At 42.0% G+C, this 22,058-nt stretch overlaps 1 protein-coding gene across 1 annotated transcript in view; it reads right to left on the bottom strand.

Moving 5' to 3' along the window:
• Positions 1-22,058, bottom strand: part of tanc2a (tetratricopeptide repeat, ankyrin repeat and coiled-coil containing 2a) — a 920,169-nt gene that overhangs the window by 880,261 nt on the left and 17,850 nt on the right. The window lies entirely within an intron of this gene.

The raw sequence follows: 22,058 nt of genomic DNA, 5'->3' as shown, positions 1-22,058 counted from the left end.
TTTTATTTGTTTGGTTTTGAGAAGGCGACGACAATGCTCAGCATGGTACAGTTCCATGCTTGCAGCATGAACATAAATCACTGCCTTAAAATCCTTTGCTTTACATAGAAAAAAAATACTTAACAATAACCTAACCTGCATTGTGCAGCTTCAGCTCCAGCAGGGCCACCACTAGATTTTATGACAGCCTTGGTCCAAACATGGACAGAAGAGCCAAATTCCAGAAGAGATATGACAATGATTGCACTTGACATTAAGGAAGTATCTAACTGAATGTGGATCCAAGGTGCCGAATAACATTGAACACGATGAGGACCGGGGTAAAATTTGCAGTGGCCGGAGTCATATCTGGCACAAAGGAAGTCAGTTGCGGTTGCTGGAAATCAATCATCTCAGTACCAGATCATCACTGCAGGAATTGTACAGGCCACCATGCTCAACCCAAATGTCTTCAGCTGCTTCATCAATTTCTTTTCCTTCATTATAAGGTCAAAGATGGGTACAGTGGTCAGCTCCATTCATAATTTGGCAGATAACAAAGTAGTCCATACCCAAATGTAGCAAGATCTGACAACATCCAGACTTGGCAGATAAGTGCCATTTAACATTTGCATCATACAAATGCCAGGTAATGACCATCACCAGAGCCTGGTCACCTCCTAATGGTTTTCAATGGCATTACCATCACCAAATCACTCCACCAACAACAGAATGGGAGTCACTATTGACCTGGAAGTCAACTGGAACAGCCACGTAACTGCCATGGCTACAGGTCAAGAGCAGGTCCAAGTGTGGGGAGGCTGCCTTCTCTGCTCACCACCTGAATCCCCAAAGCCTCTTGTCCAACTATATGACACAAGCCAGGAGTATGATGAAATACTCTCCATTTGCCTGGATGGGTTCAGCTGCAACTCTTAAGACCCTCTCCACTATCTTGCCCAAAGCCTGACTGGCATCCTATCCACCAGCTTAAACATCAACACGTCATACTGAGGTTGCAGCATGCATTATCTAAAGGATGCAGTTCCGCAAGGCATCAAGGTTTGTTGCAGAACCTTTCCCCAGATCCACAGCCTCACCATCTAGAAGGACAAGGGCTGCAGGCACATGGGAGGAACATCATCTCCAAATTGCATTGCGAAAGCATCTTCACTACATGGACTGCAGCAGTTCAAAAACACAACCCACAACCTCAAAGGCAACTAAGGCTGGGAAATAAATGCCACTGTCCTCATTAGCAACACACATATTCCAACAAAGAACTTACTTTTTTTGAACATTTTCACCTGTTGCAATTCTGGCAAACGCCAGCCTGAAACAAAGTCAGCAAGTCCACTAGCAATTCAAAAAAGTGAATGCATACAACTGTCAGGGAGGGCAAGTCCAACATTTACACATCAAATTGCAACTAACTAGGAGAATTATTATAAGCTGAAATTTTATAAATGTAAAAGCACCTTATAACCAGGCACCACTTTGCAACCCTGGGTGTGTCTTCCAATTTTTCTATTCAATAAAGAATCTGGTCTTTGTTCTGCAGCTCATCATAATGACACTACTGAAGATTGAGCAATCAGGAACTACAGGTGAAAATCACTGGTACCGGCTGTGTAATGTCATGTCTTGAGTGTTAAAAGAATTGGCACAAGGCAAAGAAAATTCCACATTCAAACAGAAGGGGCAAAAATTCTTATTCTGCCAGATCACAGCAGATTGATGCATGCCTTACTCAAAAATACAATTAAGGGCATTATAGGCATTTTAAACTAGCTTGCCAAATAAATACTTTGAAAACAGAATGGTCACTGGGCCTTTCAATCTAATTCCTTCCACAGATCATATATAATCCAACTTAACTAATTTCCTGAAAAGGTTCTATAAAATATTTTCTCCACAACCACAAAATATAAAGCTCGCTCTCTACAGGGGTACTAGTCAGTAGTTCGGAGCACAGCACATACAGCTCCAAATTTAAAGACCTTTAAGATCAGTATTCACTGATCAGCTCTTGTATTTCCCCAAATTGGTGTACCCGTAATATTTTTTTCTACCTGAATCTCTTTTGTAAAAAGACAGTTTCTTCTTGGTCTGAGTGGATCCCAAGATGCACATGCATCACAATCGTGATGTCATCACACCACAGTGTCAAATGATGTAAGGGAGGCAACTTGAGGTTAGTGTTTTAAGCACTTAAGAGTTTGAGTGTTTTAAGTGCTATCACATTTTTGTCCTGCGGTGCCAAAAGGAAAACAAAGCTGGTATTCCAAGAGGCACTGACAAAATTTAATAAGCTCACACACTTAATAGGCAACTTCAGCTTACTTGCCACAAAGCATCACCCTTTAGTACACAAGTATCAAGATCTAACAGACTCAACTAAGCAAAAGAAATGTATTTGTGATTCATAATGGAGATGGAATAAAGGAATGAAAATTTGCATCAAGATATATGCCAATAACAGCTTTTATTTGTGGGGACAATGATAGGCTCTGAGCAAAATATACAAAAAAGTATAATTGAAGACACTTGATAGTGACTACTGTTATGTGGCTAACAAAATGGATACAGAGCATGCAATAATCACAATACTGTTCACAGCACCTATGTAAAATTAAATCGTGTCAAATATTTCACATTTGTCAGACTTTGGAAATATTTATGCTTCTCGATTCTTGGTGGTGATGTAGATCTTTAAACATTAATGTTAGCAGGCAACACATTACATTTGAGTGTTTTTAAGTTCTTATATTAAAAGCTTTTAAGCCTCAAAAATGGTTCAGAAGATATTTAACTAAATATGTACAATAAAAACTGAAGTGACCAACTTAAAAAAAAATCAATTCTTAAAAACATGCGCTTTCTTTTCTAATCATCAAACAAGAAACTACAGTAACAGATGTTGCTGTGGACAGGTGCTTCCTCTCTTATATTTTTCAGGAGACTCTTAACAATAATGCTTTTCTGTTAATACATTTATATAAATATTACAACTTCCCTGAAATAAAAGTTTTGAAGATTCAATCCCATTTTATCAATACATTAAAAAAAAGCAAACAAGTCTTGAAATTCTCACAGGATGAGAAAACATATCCTTCAACTCTTCTGAACACATCAATTTTTTGTTAAGAAATTCTACAGTTACTCAAAGCACAAACATGATTGAAAGCTCTCTCAAATTGCCACGGTAAAAATATCCAGTTTCAATGGAACCACCACCCTACATAAGAATTTTAATATCTCTCTATATATGCGTATATCTGCACAAATTCCCCATTAACTTTTCTTGGTTAGAAATTCATGGGTCCATTTTTAGAACGGAAATTGCCTATATAAACTTCTAACTCTAAACATAGTCTCCCAACCAGTAGCGTGGCACCTCAACTTTACATCTCCCAACTCCAATATTCCAAGTAACTCTACTTCACAACTTCTACAATCGCTGCAAAGTTAGGAAAATTAAAAAACTACAAGAGCACGCCATTTAGCCCTTTCAGCCTGTCACTTAACTTATTATACCCAACTTTTCCCCATACACTTAATATCTTTGGTTCACAAAAACATATCAATCTTAGATTTAAGATTTTAAAAATAGTGATTGGTCCTAGGTTGATAGAGTGTCAAATTCCTACCATCCTTTGCAAGAAGAAAAATTTCCTAACTTCACTTTGAAAGGCCTGGCTCCAGCTTTTACATTCCCAACCAGTGGAAATAGTTAAAAACAAAAACAGAATTACCTGGAAAAACTCAGCAGGTCTGGCAGCATCGGCGGAGAAGAGTTGACGTTTCGAGTCCTCATGACCCTTCGACAGAACTTGAGTGAATCCAAGAAAGGGGTGAAATATAAGCTGGTTTAAGGTGTGTGTGTGGTGGGGGGGGGGGGGGGGGGGGTGGTTTGGGTGGGGGGAGAGAAGTGGAGGGGGTTGGTGTGGTTGTAGGGACAAACAAGCAGTAATAGAAGCAGATCATCAAAAGGTGTCGCAAACAACAGAACAAAAGAACACATAGGTGTTAAAGTTGGTGATATTATCTAAACGAATGTGCTAATTAAGAATGGATGGTAGGGCACTCAAGGTATAGCTCTAGTTGGGGTGGGGGGAGCATAAAAGATTTTAAAATATTTAAAAATAATGGAAATAGGTGGGAAAAGAAAAATCTATATAATTTATTGGAAAAAACAAAAGGAAGGGGGAAGAAACAGAAAGGGGGTGGGGATGGGGGAGGGAGCTTAAGACCTAAAGTTGTTGAATTCAATATTCAGTCTGGAAGGCTGTAAAGTGCCTAGTCGGAAGATGAGGTGTTGTTCCTCCAGTTTGCGTTGGGCTTCACTGGAACAATGCAGCAAGCCAAGGACAGACATGTGGGCAAGAGAGCAGGGTAGAGTGTTAAAACGGCAAACGACAGGGAGGTTTGGGTCATTCTTGCAGACAGCCCGCAGGTGTTCTGCAAAGCGGTCGCCCAGTTTACGTTTGGTCTCTCCAATGTAGAGGAGACCACATTGGGAGCAACGAATGCAGTAGACTAAGTTGGGGGAAATGCAAGTGAAATGCTGCTTCACTTGAAAGGAGTGTTTGGGTCCTTGGACGGTGAGGAGAGAGGAAGTGAAGGGGCAGGTGTTACATCTTTTGCGTGGGCATGGGGTGGTGCCATAGGAGGGGGTTGAGGAGTAGGGGGTGATGGAGGAGTGGACCAGGGTGTCCCGGAGGGAACGATTCCTACGGAATGCCAATAGGGGGGGGTGAAGGGAAGATGTGTTTGGTGGTGGCATCATGCTGGAATTGGCGGAAATGGCGGAGGATGATCCTTTGAACGCGGAGGCTGGTGGGGTGATAAGTGAGGACAAGGGGGACCCTATCATGTTTCTGGGAGGGAGGAGAAGGCTTGAGGGCGGATGCGCGGGAGATGGGCCAGACACGGTTGAGGGCCCTGTCAACGACCGTGGGTGGAAAACCTCAGTTAAGGAAGAAGGAGGACATGTCAGAGGAACTGTTTTTGAAGGTAGCATTATCGGAACAGATGCGACGGAGGTGAAGGAACTGAGAGAATGGGATGGAGTCCTTACAGGAAGCGGGGTGTGAGGAGCTGTAGTCGAGGTAGCTGTGGGAGTCGGTGGGTTTGTAATGGATATTGGTGGACAGTCTATCACCAGAGATTGAGATAGAGAGGTCAAGGAAGGGAAGGGAAGTGTCAGAGATGGACCACGTGAAAATGATGGAGGGCTGGAGATTGGAAGCAAAATTAATAAATTTTTCCAAGTCCCAACGAGAGCATGAAGCAGCCCCGAAGTAATAATCGATGTAGCGCAGAAAGAGTTGTGGAAGGGGGCCGGAGTAGGACTGGAACAAGGAATGTTCCACATACCCCATAAAGAGACAGGCATAGCTGGGGCCCATGCGGGTACCCATAGCCACACATTTTATTTGGAGGAAGTGAGAAGAGTTGAAGGAGAAATTGTTCAGTGTGAGAACAAGTTCAGCCAGACGGAGGAGAGTAGTGGTGGATGGGGATTGTTCGGGCCTCTGTTCGAGGAAGAAGCTAAGGGCCCTCAGACCATCCTGGTGGGGGATGGAGGTGTAGAGGGATTGGTGAAGAGGAAGCAGTTGGGGCCAGGGAACTGGAAATTGTTGATGTGACGTAAGGTGTCAGAGGAATCACGGATGTAGGTGGGAAGGGACTGGACAAGGGGAGAGAGAAGGGAGTCAAGATAATGAGAAATGAGTTCTGTGGGGCAGGAGCAAGCTGAGACGATTGGTCTACCGGGACAGCTCTGTTTGTGGATTTTGGGTAGGAGGTAGAAGCGGGCCGTCCGAGGTTGGGAGACTATCAGGTTGGAAGCTGTGGGAGGAAGATCCCCAGAAGAGATGAGGTTAGTGACAGTCCTGGAAACAATGGCTTGATGCTCATTGGTGGGGTCATGGTCCAGGGAGAGGTAGGAGGAAGTGTCTGCGAGTTGAAGCTCAGCCTCCGCGAGGTAGAGGTCAGTGCGCCAGACAACAACAGCACCACGCTTGTCAGCGGGTTTGATGACAATGTCAGGGTTGAACCTGAGATAATGGAGTGCAGTAAGTTCAGAGAGAGAGAGATTAGAATGGGTGAGAGGAGCAGAGAAATTGAGACGACTAATGTCGTGCCGACAGTTCTCAATGAAAAGATCAAGAGAAGGTAAGAATCCAGAGGGAGGGGTCCAGGTGGAGGGAGAATATTGGAGGTGGGTGAAAGGATCCATTGAACGAGAAGAGGACTCCTGCCCAAAGAAGTGAGCCCGGAGACGAAGACGGCGGAAGAAGAGTTCAGCATCATGCCGAGCCCGAAATTCATTGAGGTGAGGGCGTAAGGGTATGAAACTAAGTCCTTTGCTGAGCACTGAACGTTCAGCATCGGAGAGGGGAAGGTCAGGGGGTATAGTGAATACACGGCTGGGGCTGGAATTAGAAGATGGGGTGGGGACGGAGGGACAGGCAGGGGTGGAAGGTCCTAGATGGGTGTTGGTGTCGATGAGTTGTTGGAGCTTGCGTTCCTTAGCACTTGAGAGAAAGAGAAAAAGTTTCTTGTCGAGACGTCGGATGAGACGATGGAAATAGTTTCTCCCTATTTGTTCCCCTTACTGTCTTGAAAACTTGGATCAAAGCATAGTTTTTTTATACACCACAGAAAAAGCTGAGAGAAGCCAAAGACAAAAAGGTCTGAAAATCTTGTGTGACAAGGAATCATGCAAGCATAGCACTTTTTTGATCTGTAGTGAATGCCAATGCTTCCAGGCCACTTCAAATGGGTCGAATTGTTAGATTTAAAGTGGGTTAAAACTTTAGTTCTCCTTTTGCTTACCTTCTATTACTGCCAAGACTGTGGACCAATGCATCTGTATCAAATCACCAAAGTACTTCAGCATTTCAACATTTCAGCGTGTAATGCAGTTAGCACATGTAATACAGGTTAGAGTAAATAACACCAGAACATGACCTATTTCTATTTGCTCACTTTATGCATGAATGATGATTAAAGGAGTTGAAATTTAAATTTTCATAATTGAAGAAGAAACATGGTGTAGGTTTGGTGCTTTCCTTGAGCTCTGATTGCCCACCATGATTTGTGTGTAGTCTAATGAGATTGGTAAGGCACTTGGAGGTAACTTGACATCAGCAAAATGGATGCCAACAATGGAGGCATTTTTGGATCTAATTTCTCAATTGTGTCCATGGAGGAAACTCCAGGTCTAACGCTGGATTTGATCTTTGAGCTCAGCTTAGACAGTTGAACATATTCAAGTTCCAAAGGCAGATGTAAATTGTAATGTATTATAAACATTTCCATATGCACACTGACAACACCCAGCTCTACCTCACCATCACCTCTCTCATCCCCTACACTGTCTCTAAACATTGACTTCCTGTTCGACATCCAGTACTGGATGTGCCAAAACTTCCTCCGATATTGGGAAGACTGAGGCCCCCAATATTCCTGTCATTTCCTTATTTTCACTTAGAATATCACTTATCAGCCTAACGGCTCCTGACCACTCTCTATTTACAAATATAATTGAGAAAATATTGGGTGTTGATTTTGATATCCTTTGCAAATTTCTCTTCATATTAGTTTTTTGCAGCTCTTACTAACTGTTCTGTCACCTTTTGTTGTTATTCTTAATTTTTGCATTTGGATATGTTTTTCATTGTTTTTTTAAAAATATTGTCCCTTGCCTCTTTAGCCATTCATGGATTTTTTTTTTGCAAGCAAAGCTCTTGCCCCTTAGGGGTTGAAACTGGTGCCTGTCTCACAAATGCCTTTTTATTCGAACACCTCTGTGATCTTTTGACATTTTACCCATATTACTGTGGACAGTTTCTGTCTCATCGCATTGAAGTCGGCTTTACAAGAAGTCTTACATTGCAACGCTATTCTCAGCGACAACTACAACATAAGCTCTACTGGAATGTATGATTATTTATAGAAACAAACAAATTGTAATCTCCAGAGACTCTTCACAGCTAAATCATGACAACAGTACACCAATGCCTTCCAATTTTAGACAAGTAAGTATAATCAATGCTGGAAAAATAAAAAGTACTGTCTAGAAAAAGAATTATTCTTATTTTAAATTTAGCTTTTGGTTTGAAAAAATATAGCAGCAGCTTTTAAGAAGGAATGGTTATATGGTATAATTTTGTGTTCCAACCTTATTCTGTACCATAGGCCTGAGGTTAGTAGTGACCTTGGTACACAGATGTCACTTATAATCCAAAGAATGAAAGACAAGATAGATAGTTAAACTAGTTTCTTGATCTAACATCCTGCCCATGCCACAGGGGAGTACAAAAGTTCAGTTTTATGTGGAGATGGGGAGGGGGAGGGAGAAGGAAAGAAAAGAGACCCTTGTACAGGAGCCAAATCACAAACTCCCAGAAAAAAACAGACAAATCTAGATAGCAATTGCTTAGCCAAAGTGCAATGATTATTTCATGTGGTGCCTTTGTAAATACTACCAGAGTTTGATTGAAAGGTGACATTAAGCAATTGTAAGAACTGATCCCTGGTACGCTTCACAGTAAGATGTCAGCACAGAATTAATTGTACAATCCACTGAGCCAACCATTATTTGGACACTAACTTGCCGGGAATCTTTTGGTCAGGAAAAACAAATATTTATCTAGACATCCTAAGATATTCAGCACATCTCTAGGTTCAGATATTTACATTATGAGAAATTGATTTTGCTTATATATATATATATATATATATTTGGTGAATATTGTGTTATTCTGTGAAGAAGGCCGTGTGTATCTGTGTGTATGATTTAATTAAGCTGTGCGGAGATTAATAGGAGACATTGTCTGGGAGGTTTAAAACGTGAAAAGGATAGACAGAGGTGTTAGGTTACAGGCATAAGTGAATAGGTTAAATCTAACATTTGCATGTTTAGATAAGTTGAGAGTTTGTTTGAATATCAAAGAGAAGTCAGAGGTAAAAAGAAACATGTTTGCATCTGGCAGCGATACCATAGGTAAACAGAAGTGGAGATATATTTTACTGACCCAAAAGCAAAGACAAGATGGAAACGTGAAAGATCTTATATTTGGAAGGATTTGAGTTTTGAAGAAGTGTGAAAACAATGGAACAGTTTGCCTTGAGTAATATTACTGGATTTTTATAGTTAAACATCTATAAGGGAGTGTTGCCTGGAAGGTATTTACTTGTAGGTCTGACCAAGTAGGGAGTCTGTTGGGGAATGTGTTGTAAGACTAATTGTTAACTGTGTAACTGCAATCTTGTATGCTTAAGTTTTATTTCCTTCTTGTTATTTAAACTTCTACTTATAATTTTTAAAATCCCAAAAGTGTTACTGGGCTTCTTGCTGCTGAAATCAGTACAACAACTTCTTGTTTTCAGAATACAAAAAAAAGGGTGTGGCCCATAAGCCAAGTTTCCCTCTAGGTTGAGCAGCAATTAACATCGGCTGTGGTCATAACATCTTGACAAGGATTGGTGCTCAGCACCAGCAACAAGTTTCACATTAAGTAAGGAAGACAAAAATATGTTTAACTAGTGAAGACCCACAAAACAATTACAGTCAAAATAGTATCTTTATTGAAACAATACTTCTTTAAATTCAGGGTTTCTAGTAATTCTCTCACCAAATACTAACAGAATCAAAACTTCTCACTCAAGAAAAAGCTGCATAAAGCTGTCCATGTGTAAAAACAGGTCTAGGAATATAAATACAAATTTTATCAAGATTTTGTCTGGGCTTACCACTGGTGAATATGGAAGTCTAATTGGGAACTGTTTTCTCCCAAGTTGAAAGGCAGGTTTACATCTGATGAGCTTAATACTATTCAAGAAATAAATATCTAGATTCATATGAAATCTGCCTTATAATTTCAGTATCTATCAAATAAAACAGCTTCCTAAATACCAATCTTGTTCACGGCAAAGTCCTTGTAAAGGATACAAATTTCATAAATTCATAGCTGTTCCTTCCTTGAGTCTAGTTTTGTGCAGTGGCATGCCCAATCGGGGTTAAACGGTGTAGAAACTCTGAGTATAGGCAGTTAACATCGTCTTTGTCTATACATTTAACTCTGACATTCCTTTAATTCACTGTCATGCAGGTATAATAATTTTCATAATATTTTTCTGGTTTATTGTAAAGTAGGTTTATGAGGGTATATGTCATCTGTCACGATCATGTCAGCAATAGAGCTTTTTTGTTATGTTTATTTTTTCTTTCAAGTGGGCAGTGATGGATGGCGTGGAAGACAACAGCTGCAAACCAGATTTTTTTGTACAAAGGAAAATTCAGGCTGCAACAGGAAGCTGATTGCTTCCCGTTCCATGCAGTCCCACCCCTGCCCATTCTCTTTATTTATCACTGCTACTTGATCCACTGCCACTTACCCCGCAAAGTCTTTACTCACATCCAATAATCCGGTAGCCCATCTCACTCCCTTATGACCCCTGGGCCCCCAACATAGCTTTAGGATATTTGTAAAATGCTGTACAAGCATATGTCAGTTTCCTATCCCTAGTACATTCCCCTGACCACTCATGTCTCAATGATCATCCCAAAATGAAGCCAGTGCCCTCGCAGGTGGTAATTTATCTTTAAAATATTAGAAGTGCTAAAAAGTGAAAGTGTCATAACAGCTTTAAAAATAGACTGTTCATTTCCAGCTCATACCTGCTTTTTGCTAATTGTCATAGTGCTCCATTCCTGTACCAAGACTGTCTTACTTGGTGCCCTACGGCAATCTACTCTACAAACAGTGGATGGAAGACATCAGCCCAGCGAGTTGACAGCTCCCTCTATTCTCTTGTTCTAATTGACTAGTTGGGCAGTCTCTAACCTCTATGCAATATATCCCCCTGCCAAAACCACTAATTATATGCAATTTAACTGAGGCTTCTATGGAATCATTAAATTATTTTCTAAAACTTAACATTTTTTTCCAAATTTTGTTTTTTCCTATCGATATTTTTCATTTCTGCAAAATTCCATTAACAGCACAAAAAGAATATAACAGTGCCGGAGAGAGAGAATATCCAGAAGGGATCAAAGGCAGAAACTATTTGATTAGAGTTAAGACATAATAGGTACCATTACACTAATGGGTATATTCTGTAGGCCACCAACTAGTAGGAGAGATAAAAGGAGCAAATTTGCAGGGAAATTACAGAGGGATACAAGAACTATGGAGTAGTTATAATGGGGGACTTCAATTATCCTAACATAGACTGGGCTTGCAATAATGTAAATAGAAGAGAGCAGGAGGTGTTTCTGAAATGTGTGTCAAGAGCATTTTCTTGAGCAGTACATTACTGACCCTATGAGGAAGGAGGCATTGCTGGATCTGGTTCTGGGGAATGAAGTGCGTCAAGTGAATCAAGTGTTGGTCGGGGAACATTTAGGGAACAGCAATCATTTTGTCATAAGGTTTAGATTAGCTATGGAAAAGCCTTTAAAGAAGAGCTGGTTCAGCTACAGTTCAGATGGGACAAAGAGAAAGTATGAGACGAGACTGGCAGCTTACAGATGGGGTACATAAATAAAGTTCAGATGCAAGGAAGTTATGAATGTTTATACAACATTGGTTTGGCCTCAACTGGAATACTGTGTCAAACTCTGGGCATCACGCTTTGGGAAGGGTGTGATGGTTTTTGAGAGGGCAGAGAAAAGATTTATGAGTATGGTTCCTGGGATAAGGGACTTCAGTTATGTGGATAGATTGAAGAAGCTGGGGCTGTTCTCCATGGAAAAGAAAAGGTTGAGAGAAGATTTGATGGAGGTGTTTAAAATCTCAAGGAAGTCTAGACAGAGTAGATACGGAGAAACTGCTCCTGTTGGTGGAAGGGTCATGAACAAGAGTGCATAGATTTAAAGTGACTGACAAAAAAGCTAAAGACATCCTGAGGAAAAACCTTCTTATGCAGCGAGTGGTTACGATCTGCAATGCACTGCCTGGAAAGGTGATAGAGGCAAATTCAGTCATGGCTGTTAAAAGGGAATTGGTAAGCACCTGACAGGAAAACATTTGCAGGGCTACAGGGAGAAGGCCGAGGTACGAGTCGAGCTAAACTACTCTTGCAGGGAGCCATGCGGCCTCACAGGGCAAATGGCCTCCTTCAGTGTTATAACTACTTTATGATTCCAATGCAAACTGAACTCTGGAAGGCACCATATTTAAATTGCAATAAAAATATCTATTAAGACTACATAATTTTTCCTTTCAGGCTAGAGTTCTGATCTCATTCCTCAGTATGAGTGCTATCAGTTTTCCATACCGTTGATGCAGGATTACATTCTGAAAGATTAACAATAATGATACCGCATACAATTATTAATAAATTATTTCCAGTTGATAGTCAGCAAATGTTCGTTATAATACATTACTGCACCTCTAATTTTACACTCAGTTTAGAAGTGTATTTTGCTCCAATCTCATACAAAGTTTTATATCATCTTTTGATTGATTTCAATTGTAAAAATGTCAATGGTGATTGCAGAAGCCAAGAATGTTTTGTTTCCCCACATAATAACTATAGATAACATTGCTTTCATTCTTTTTGTTACCTTCTGGAAGAAGCTGCTGATAAATGGTTTGAAAATAGGTCTATAATCCCAGATACAAATGGCCCGAAATTTGCAGGGTTTTTGACGGCAAACTGCCAGTGCTCACCATCAGTATCCTCTGAATGTGACTACAACTTCAGGGTTTAGCACAGAGTAAAACAAAAGTCCCCAGGCTGCAGTCTATCACTCACTGCTCTGTCACAGGTGGAGGTTTGTTGTCTGTGAGAATACTATAATGTGATTAACCTTTTGGACAGCATGATGACATCAATGCACCTCGGTGGTGGGAACCTCCATTAAACAACACAAGAATCACAGGATGGTTACTGCACAGAAAGAGGCCAGTCGGCCTGTCATATCTGTGCTGACCCTCAAGTGCCACTTCCCTGTCTTTCCCCCATAGCCCTGCAATTTTTTTTCTTTTCAGATGTTAATACAATTCCCTTTGGAAAGCCTCAACTGAACCTGCCTCAACCACTCAAGCAGTGCACTCCAGATCCTAACTACTCACTGCATGAAAATGTTTTTCCTCACATGATCATTGCTTCTTTTACCAATTACCTTCAATCTATGCCCTCTTGTTCTTCATCCTTCCACCAATGGGAACAGCTCCTCCCACCTGTGTTCAGAACCCTCATGATTTTGAATTCCTCAATCAAATCTCCTCCTCAACCCTCTCTTCTCCAAGAAAAACAGTCCCAATTCATCTACATGGCTGAAGTTCCCCATTCCTGGAACCATTCCTGCACCTTTCACATTCTTCCTGAAGTGTGGTGCCCAGGACTGGATGCAATAGTTGAGGCCAAACTAGTATTTTATACAGGTTTAACATAACCTCCTTGCTTTTGTACTCTATGTCCCTACTGTTAAAGCCCAGGATGCTATATGCTTTATTAGCCGCACTCTCAAACTGTCCTACCATAGTCAATGACTTATGCACATACACATCTGGGTCCCTCTGCACCCCCTTTAGAATTGTACTCTTTATTTCATATTGTGCCTCCATGCCCTTCTGACCAAAATGAATCACTTCACAATTCTCTGCAAGAAATTTCATCTGCCACTTGTCCACCCCATTCCATCAACCTGTCTATATTTTTCGGAAGTTCTACGTCATCCTCCTCACAGTTCACAATACTTCTAAGTTGTGTACCATCTGCAAATTTTGAAATTGTGCCCTGTACACCAAGGTCTGATACATATCAGGAAGAGCAAGGATCCCAACACCGGCCCCTGGGGATCTCCACTATACACCTTCGTCCAGTCCGAAGGACAACCGCTCGCCGCTACTCTGTTTCCTGTCAATGAGCCAATTTCACATCCAAGTTGCTACTGTCCCTTTTATTCCATGAGCTCTAACTTTTCTCAAGTCTGTTGTGTAGTACTTTATCAAATGCCTTTTGGTAGTACATGTAGACCACATCAACAGCATTACCTTTATCAACCCTCTCTGTTACTTCATTAAAAACTCAAGTTAATTAAACACATTTACCCTTAACAAATCCACACTGGCTTTCCTTAACTAACCCACGCTTGCCTAAGTGACTATTAATTTTGCCCCAAATTATCATCTCTGAAAGTTTCCCCACCACTGAGGTTAAGCTGACTGGTCTGTAAATGCAGGCTTATCTTTACACTCTTTTTCATACAAGGGTGCAACACTTGCAACTGTCCAGTCCTCTGACACAACCTCTAAGTCTAAGGAGAATTGGAAAATTATGGCCAGTACCTCCACAATGTCCACTCTCGATTCCTTCGATGTCCTTGGATGTATCTCATCCAGTCCTAGTGCCTTATCAACATTAAGTGCAGGCATCCTATCCAACAACTCCTATCAATTTTAAACCAAGAGTCTGAACTACCTCCTCTTTCACCATGACCTGGGCAGCAGCTTCTTCCTTGGTAAAGACAGGTGCAAGGTACTCATTTAATACCTCAGCCATTCCTGCTGCCTCCATGCATAAATCCCCTTTTTGGTCCCTAATCAACCCCACCCCTGCTCTTCCCACTCTTTTAGTATTTTTATGCCTATAGAAGAACTCCAGATTCCCCTTCAATTGCACAAAATGAGTGGTTAAAGTTCTCGCCACAAGGAACGTCAGAGCTCTCAAAGCTTTCTTCGAGATCAGCAGCAAGTATCTTTGCTTCACCACTGACCACAAATCCCGGGCCAGTAAAATTAATAAGCCCTCAAGTTCAACACTCCCACATATAGGGCGGAATGTCCCATTTATAAGACTAAATGCAGTGACAAGCGGTTTTGGCAGCGCCCACCCCACTGGCCGGAATGGCAGGAACTCTTACCCAATTCTGGGCTTGGAAGCTCATTAATTATGTTCAGGCAAGTATCGGGCCAAATCATCTGGCAGGTTTGGAGCTGATTCATCTGCCCGTAGTCAACTGGCTGCATCAAAGCTCCAGATGCCACATTTAAACATCAGTCCAACATATACATCTCACTCTCTCCTGACAGCCCACCTGTCTTCAGGACACATGCAGAGATGTCTTCTAGCCACAAGAAGGTAGCCAAAAGCCTGAAGGTGGCAGCACCTCGCTTCACCCAGCGGAGCGATGAGAGGAGTGCGGGCACAGAGGTATGTCCTGTATCCCAGGGATGCCTCCAGGAAGCACAGCAGCCTCACATCTCCGGCCTAGAGTGTGGCTAGCAACTGCTCCCAAAACATCATCCAGTGCAGGAAGAGGATAGGTCATTCTTCAATTCCCTCCAGTATCAAACTTTCATCATGCACACTAATGGCTACTCTCTTCAGGGGTCTCACACAATCATTAGCAGGGGACACATATCAACACTTATTCGCTCACGGAAACTTACACATTACCACCATCTAATCGATCATGTTGCTCACACTCCATCCTCTGGCCCTTCTGGAGAAGGCTCACCACACACAGGGGACACGCATCTCACCCAACCTCTGTTCCGTCCCTTCTCATCACATGACTTTCTTTCTTCTTCATGCAGACCAAGATGCCACACAACAAGTGCAGACCGGGGGAGGAGCGCTGACATCAATCGCCCTCACTAAGTTCAAGAAGGCTGCAGCCAAGCTGGCTGGGGACGACAGGGATCACTCCTGTCGGAAGGTGAGATCGGCCTCTACCAGCAACCTGGTACGGATCACAGCTCCATCACTTCATCAAATCCTGACAGTGATCACATGCAGTCTTATACAGTTCATGCTCATCAACTGAAACTATTTTCTAGGCATCAGCAGGCCGAGGCCCACAAGGCAGTAGAGAGCCAGTCTGAGCCCCCCAGACCACATCCGAAGAGGAAGCTCTGGAAGAACCATCACAGTGCTCTCACACACCCTCCATCATCTGAGAGAGACACAAGTTGGTGGGGCACAGCTATAGATTAGGCTCAGACTCACTTTCTGAAGAACACTTCACTAACACGTTCCCGTAGCAGCAGAAGCAGGGACAGCCCAGATCTTCAGCACTCAGAGGGCTGCTGGAGACCAGCAACCCGCTCGATCCGAGTCAGGTGATAAGCCTCTGAAAGCAGCCACCAACTCAATGCTGGAGTTGCAGCGACAGGTGGCGGAACATCAGGCAGAGATTCAACAGTCACTCAGCAGACTAGAGTAAACGATGGAGGAGTCATCTGCGTTCTGTCTGATATCGTGGCTCCGACATGCGAGTACCTTGAGATCACCATGGAAGATTAGCGACCATGGAGACCTTGGTCCAGCAGGTGTTGCCAGATTTGCACTCAGCCCTGCACTCCATGGCCACACGCCCTGTTGGGCACCATCAAGATGTAAGCGACATGGGGATGAGGCACCTTGGCCTCCCTCCAGGTGCACCATCTCCTCAGGTGTCAGGGCAGGGCCCATGTGCACCCACAGGGAGGATAAGCATCAGCCAGGCACCCCAGGGGCCTCCTCCTCAGGGCTGCACACAGGCCTAGCAGTGGGTTAGGAAACTTAAGAAATTTTGATGTCACTTTTGGTTCACGGGTGTGCTATAACTGTCAAGAAATTGCACTTTTGTGAATACATTTGATGGTTATGTGAACGTTTTGTTGAACTGAATGCACTGTGAATTCGAATCATCTTATGTCAAGGTTTAGCCATCCTCCCACTCAGTGATAGTGTCCCACAGAGATTAACATCCCTGTGATGTCAACCTCAGTTGAACTAGTCTTCACACCCTTGAGAGATGTCAGGGAAATGCGTTTAAATCTTTACTTGAAGTGTGTGATCTAAACGTTTCCAACTTTTCTTCCACTGAGTGAGCGCAGAGATCATTGCCTGACGATTCACGAGGCCAGAATGTGCAAGTGCAATTTTTTTCCCTTCATTTATAGGATATGGGTTTTGCTGGCTAGGCCAGCACTTATTGCCCTTCCCTAATTGCCCTCAAGGTGGTGGTGGTGAGCTGCCATCTTGAACCGCTGCAGTCCCTGTGCTGTTAGGGAAGGAGTTCCAGGATTTTGACCCAACAACAGTGAAGGAATGGTGAAATATTTCCAAGTCAGGATAGTGTGTGGCTTGAAGTGGAACTTCCAGGTGGTGGTGGTCCCATCTATCTGCTGCCCTGTTCTTCTAGATGAAAGCAGTCGTGAGTTTGGAAGGTGCTGTCTAAGGAGCCTTGGTGAGTTCCTGCAGTGTATCGTGTAGATGGTACACACTGCTGCCACTGGTTTTTGGCAGTGGAGGGTGTGAATGTTTGTGGAAGGGGTGCCAATCAAGTGGGCTACTTTGTCCTGGATGGTGTCACACTTCTTGAGTGTTGTTGGAGCTGCACTCATCCAGGCAAGTGGAGAGTATTCCATCACACTCCTGACTTGTGCCTTGTAGATGGTGGACAGGCCTTGGGAGTCAGGAGGTGAGTTACTCATCGCAGGGTTCCTGGCCTCTGACCTGCTCCTTACTGGCCACAGTATTTATATGGCTAGTCCAGTTCAGTTTCTGGTCAATGGTAACCCCCGGATATTGATATTGGGTTAGGGGTTAGGGTTAGCGATGGTAATGACATTGAATGTCAAGGGGTGATAGTTAGATTCTCTTTTGGAGATAGTCATTGGCTGGCACTTGTGGCACGAATGTTACTTGCCACTGATCAGTCCCAGCCTGGATATTTTCCAGATCTTGCTACATTTGGACATGGACTGCTTCAGTATCTGAGGAGTCACGAATGGTGCTGAATATTGTGCAATCAGTGAACATCCTCACTTCTGACCTTATGATGGAAGGAAGGTCCATTGATGAAGCAGCTGAAGATGGTTGGGCCTAGGACACTACCCTGAGGAACTTTTGCAGTGATGGCCTAGAACTGAGATGATTGACCTCAGCAGGTCATATCAATGCCAGATATAATTCAAAAACAAGTCACAGAAGTATCAATTTTTGAAGTGTTATTTCATATAAATTCTCCAAATTAAAATTTCCCAGTTACTGTACTGAGATAAAATTCACATTTACTGCTTCAATTACAGACAAGCATGATACGATAGACATCGATCTACAGTGCAGCACTATGCAAATCCATTGGGAGTACATTGCTTCTGCCCTTCTTGGCAAAGATGATTTTAAGAGGAAGATTGAAAGCATATGATAACCCTGCTCATTAGCCTTAGACAACATTTGACATCTATAAGAATTCCAGTGATAGCAAGATTCTTTCAGCAATGAAAAATCCAATTCCAAGGATAATGTAAGAATCTTCTCATTAATAAAAGCAAAATGTAGGTAATTCAACTGCAAGGAAACATGAACTAATTTGCAGTTCAATGGAATAAGTGGCACTTTTCCCCAAATACCATATTTATCACATTGCACATCAGTAATTCAAACTGAAAAAACTGCATTGTGATGTGACTATTTTGAAAGATGAGTGGTTACATTACACTAACTATTTTGAGCACAGTTAGTATAGAGAAGTAATGAAAACAGGAGCTACAGTTCAGACAAGGGTAACTCAACGAGCTTCAGGCACTCTAGCTGCTCATTACCACTGGAATTTTATGTCCAGTTTGAAACCTAATCACCCTTAAGACTTCACACAATTGTTGGCCCATTCTCATCCAAAATACTGGAAATAATTAGGGTCATATTCCTATCTGCTCTTATAAAGTAATATACCAACTCTCTAGAATGTTATATTTCTCCACTTGAGACTAATTTTGGTGCATTGTGCATTTATACAACTAAATAATTTTTCAGACTGCTTAGACATCAACTGATACATATATAGTCCACACCTGATATCTTGGACATCTCCTACCAAAAGAAATTGTAAGAGACTTTTATTTTGAGTCCACTTTAATTTCGGTTTGTTCAAGAAATTTAAAACATCTTTGGCATTATAAATTTAAATACATCTGCAACTGTGACATATTGAATGTGTGTTTTAAGTTAAGAAGGTACACACTTTACTTTAATTCCTTTCAGGGCCATGTACTGTCAACTAACTTTCTCCGAAATCTATCAACGCTGTTCTCCAACCATTGATTAGGATATAAAAGAAGTAATATCAGAGAATCAAGGGATACGGGGAGCCAGCGGGAAAGTGGCCCAAAATCAGCCATTATTGTATTGAATGGCAGATCAGGCTCAATGGGCCATATGGCCTACTCCTGCTCCTATTTCTTGTGTTTTTGAAGTAAACTGCTATGCAGCCAGCAAGACCATGTATAGGAACAATACCTTATCCACTCTATGTTTTTAAAGTGAAAATTTGTGTTCCGCAATAGCGACTAAATGGTATCATATACAAACCTCAAGTTTTCAGGTACAATTCTTCAGTCTGTTTTCATAGATAATGAAGTAAACTATTGCTTGTGAAGCTCTCTGGGATGTACCAAGGACATGAAAGCATCTCACTAAATAAAAGTTATGTCTTCCTGCTTTATCTGATGTTTAGTCCCACTTCCACCCTTTAAAAACACAGCACACTGTTATTTTATATTTATGCGTTTGGCGTTTGGTGACAAGCCTGTGCTCCCAGGTCAGGCACCACACAGCCACATTCGGAAATGTTGCTTCCTCCATCACAGACTTCACAAATCCAGCATATCCTAACTTATCCATCCAGAAAAGCTCATGTTTCCCTTGCACAATCACTGCCCCCACCCCATCACAGCATAAATCTGTTCCTTAAATGATTTAAGATTTTGCTGCCTCTAGTACCCTATAGGGATCCATTCTGCATATTGATTAGTATGTGGAAAAACTTCCTAGTGTTGGTCCTAAAACTGCCTTTCACCCATCTGAACTTATGGTTGGTTATTTGTCCAACACTGCTGATTTAATGTGAATGCCATATAGTTTTATAGACTTGCATGTGGTTCAATCCAACCAAACTAAAAATACACCCAATACATCTGACAGACAGATAGTGTGATAACCCTACACGCAGCCCACACCAAACTTGTATGGCTTTTAGAATTTATCATTCAACAATTACATACATGCTTTTGCAGAATTTGTCTGTCACAAATCACTCTCTTCTCCCCAGTAAAACATATCCCATCTTGGGATCATAACCTCAATAAACAATTTTAAAATTTCATTGCTACCTTACACATGGATGTACATACAGAATAAGATTGCTGAAAAATCACAGTGGGCTTGTGTCCAGCTCACTCCATAACCAAGCAGAAAAGAAATTAAACAGAGATTTGGGGTAGTTATCCAAAATATTCAACACCCTTTCCCCCCACCAATTGAGCACCTGGACAAAGTGCAACCCATAATGGAAAATTAATAAAATTCTACACCCCAAAAGAAAGGCCAAGGTGGGTTATGCGTACCACTGGGGATATGCCAGATGTCTCTAGGGGGAACTTAAGAGAAATTGTGTCGTGGTGAATTCTGTTTTAATACTTATTTTCATTCACTGATGCATCTATTAGCTAGCAAATGCTGATCAACATGAAAAAAAATTGTAATTAGCTTCTTCATCGCATTGTTAAAAAACGTAGCTAGAGTACTTAACTTACTTTCAAACATGCTATTGAGAACACAACAAATGCAGAAAAAAATATGTGCACTATTGCATCCAACAAACATAGAACATACATCAAACTGTTTGCTCCGTTAGTATTTTCAATTACAACTTTTCCACTTGTATCGGGTAAATTAAGTGCATAAAAACATAACCCTCCAAGATCTGAGTGAAAAATCATTACGTCTGGCAGAGGGAAAGGAGGCAAAGGACTGGGTAAAGGCGGAGCAAAGCGGCACCGCAAAGTGCTTCATGATAATATCCAGGGCATCACCAAACCAGCAATCCGCCGCCTGGCTCGCCGTGGCGGTGTCAAGTGGATCTCGGGTTTGATCTATGCGGAGACTCGCAGTGTGCTGAAGGTTTTCCTGGAGAATGTGATCAGGGATGCGGTCACCTACACTGAACACGCCAAGCGCAAGACGGTCACTGCCATGGATGTGGTGTACGCTCTGAAACGCCAGGGCCGCACTCTCTATGGATTCGGCGGCTGAACAACTCGACCCTTTCTACCAAAATGGACAGATGGCTAAAAACAAGGAGGGTTAAAAAAAAACTACCAGCTATAAGAATGAAGCTTCAAGCACCAGTATGACTGCTGCGGACATCACAGAAGTAATGACTGTTTCCACACGTGAGCCCTGCCTTGGACTTGTGAAGCGAAACAGTAACAGATAAAACTGGATGCATATCAGAGAAAAATAGATATTGTTGTGAGGTTTTTAAGATAATTATATTTTGGGGCTGCAGCTTTAAATTTAGGGTAAATGAAGGGGTCATGTGACCTGTTCTGCAGTCTGCCTGACAGTAAGCCTGGGTAATTTGATTGTTAGAGATCAAAGGAAAGCTTAGATTGTTTTACTGAGGTGGTGCAAGGTATTTATGCTTGGAGAGAATGGCAGCAGTCTCTGGGTTTGCAATGAGTAGACTCAGTCTTCCAAAGTCCCAGAAAGGGGTTACAGGTTGCGAACAGCTGTGCTACAAACAGTCCATGTACTTCTAAGATTAAAGGGAGTTGGGGTCAAGGATAGTTAATTAACATTTTATTGAGATATATGTAAATGTATTTCATGTTGCCATGGGGAAGAGGGCAGAGGAAGCCATTTTGGAGATCAGGTTACAGGCTTTTGGCAAATCAATTAATATCTCAGACAGACAGCAGTTCTACGTGGTTAACCGAGAGAAAGGATGCTTGGATTTCCAAGCTACCACAGCCAGACGCAGGAGGGAAACGGCCTATAATCTAAGAGATACATTTTGCACCCAGCTCAGGATTTCGGAACTTTCATCCTGGTATGGTCAGGGTGAAGAAAATCATCAGAACAGGCTTTACAGCTGATGGTGGATTTAAGGAACTCTCCAAAAACTGAACAAAGTATCGGAGATGGTCATTTGAGGTTACTACTCTGTGAAATGGGGAAACCTTTTGGAAGCAATCATGGACTATCTGCTAAAAGGACTGTAATTCCATGGACAGTGTGATGGGTGACAAGTATACAAGGGGAAGTCACTTTCTGTAATTTAA

Source organism: Carcharodon carcharias, chromosome 23 (genome assembly GCF_017639515.1).
Source record: "Carcharodon carcharias isolate sCarCar2 chromosome 23, sCarCar2.pri, whole genome shotgun sequence".
In the NCBI taxonomy this organism is placed as follows: domain Eukaryota; kingdom Metazoa; phylum Chordata; class Chondrichthyes; order Lamniformes; family Lamnidae; genus Carcharodon; species Carcharodon carcharias.
The sequence above is the reverse complement of the archived record's forward strand: the minus strand, read 5'-3'. Positions and strand labels throughout refer to the sequence as shown.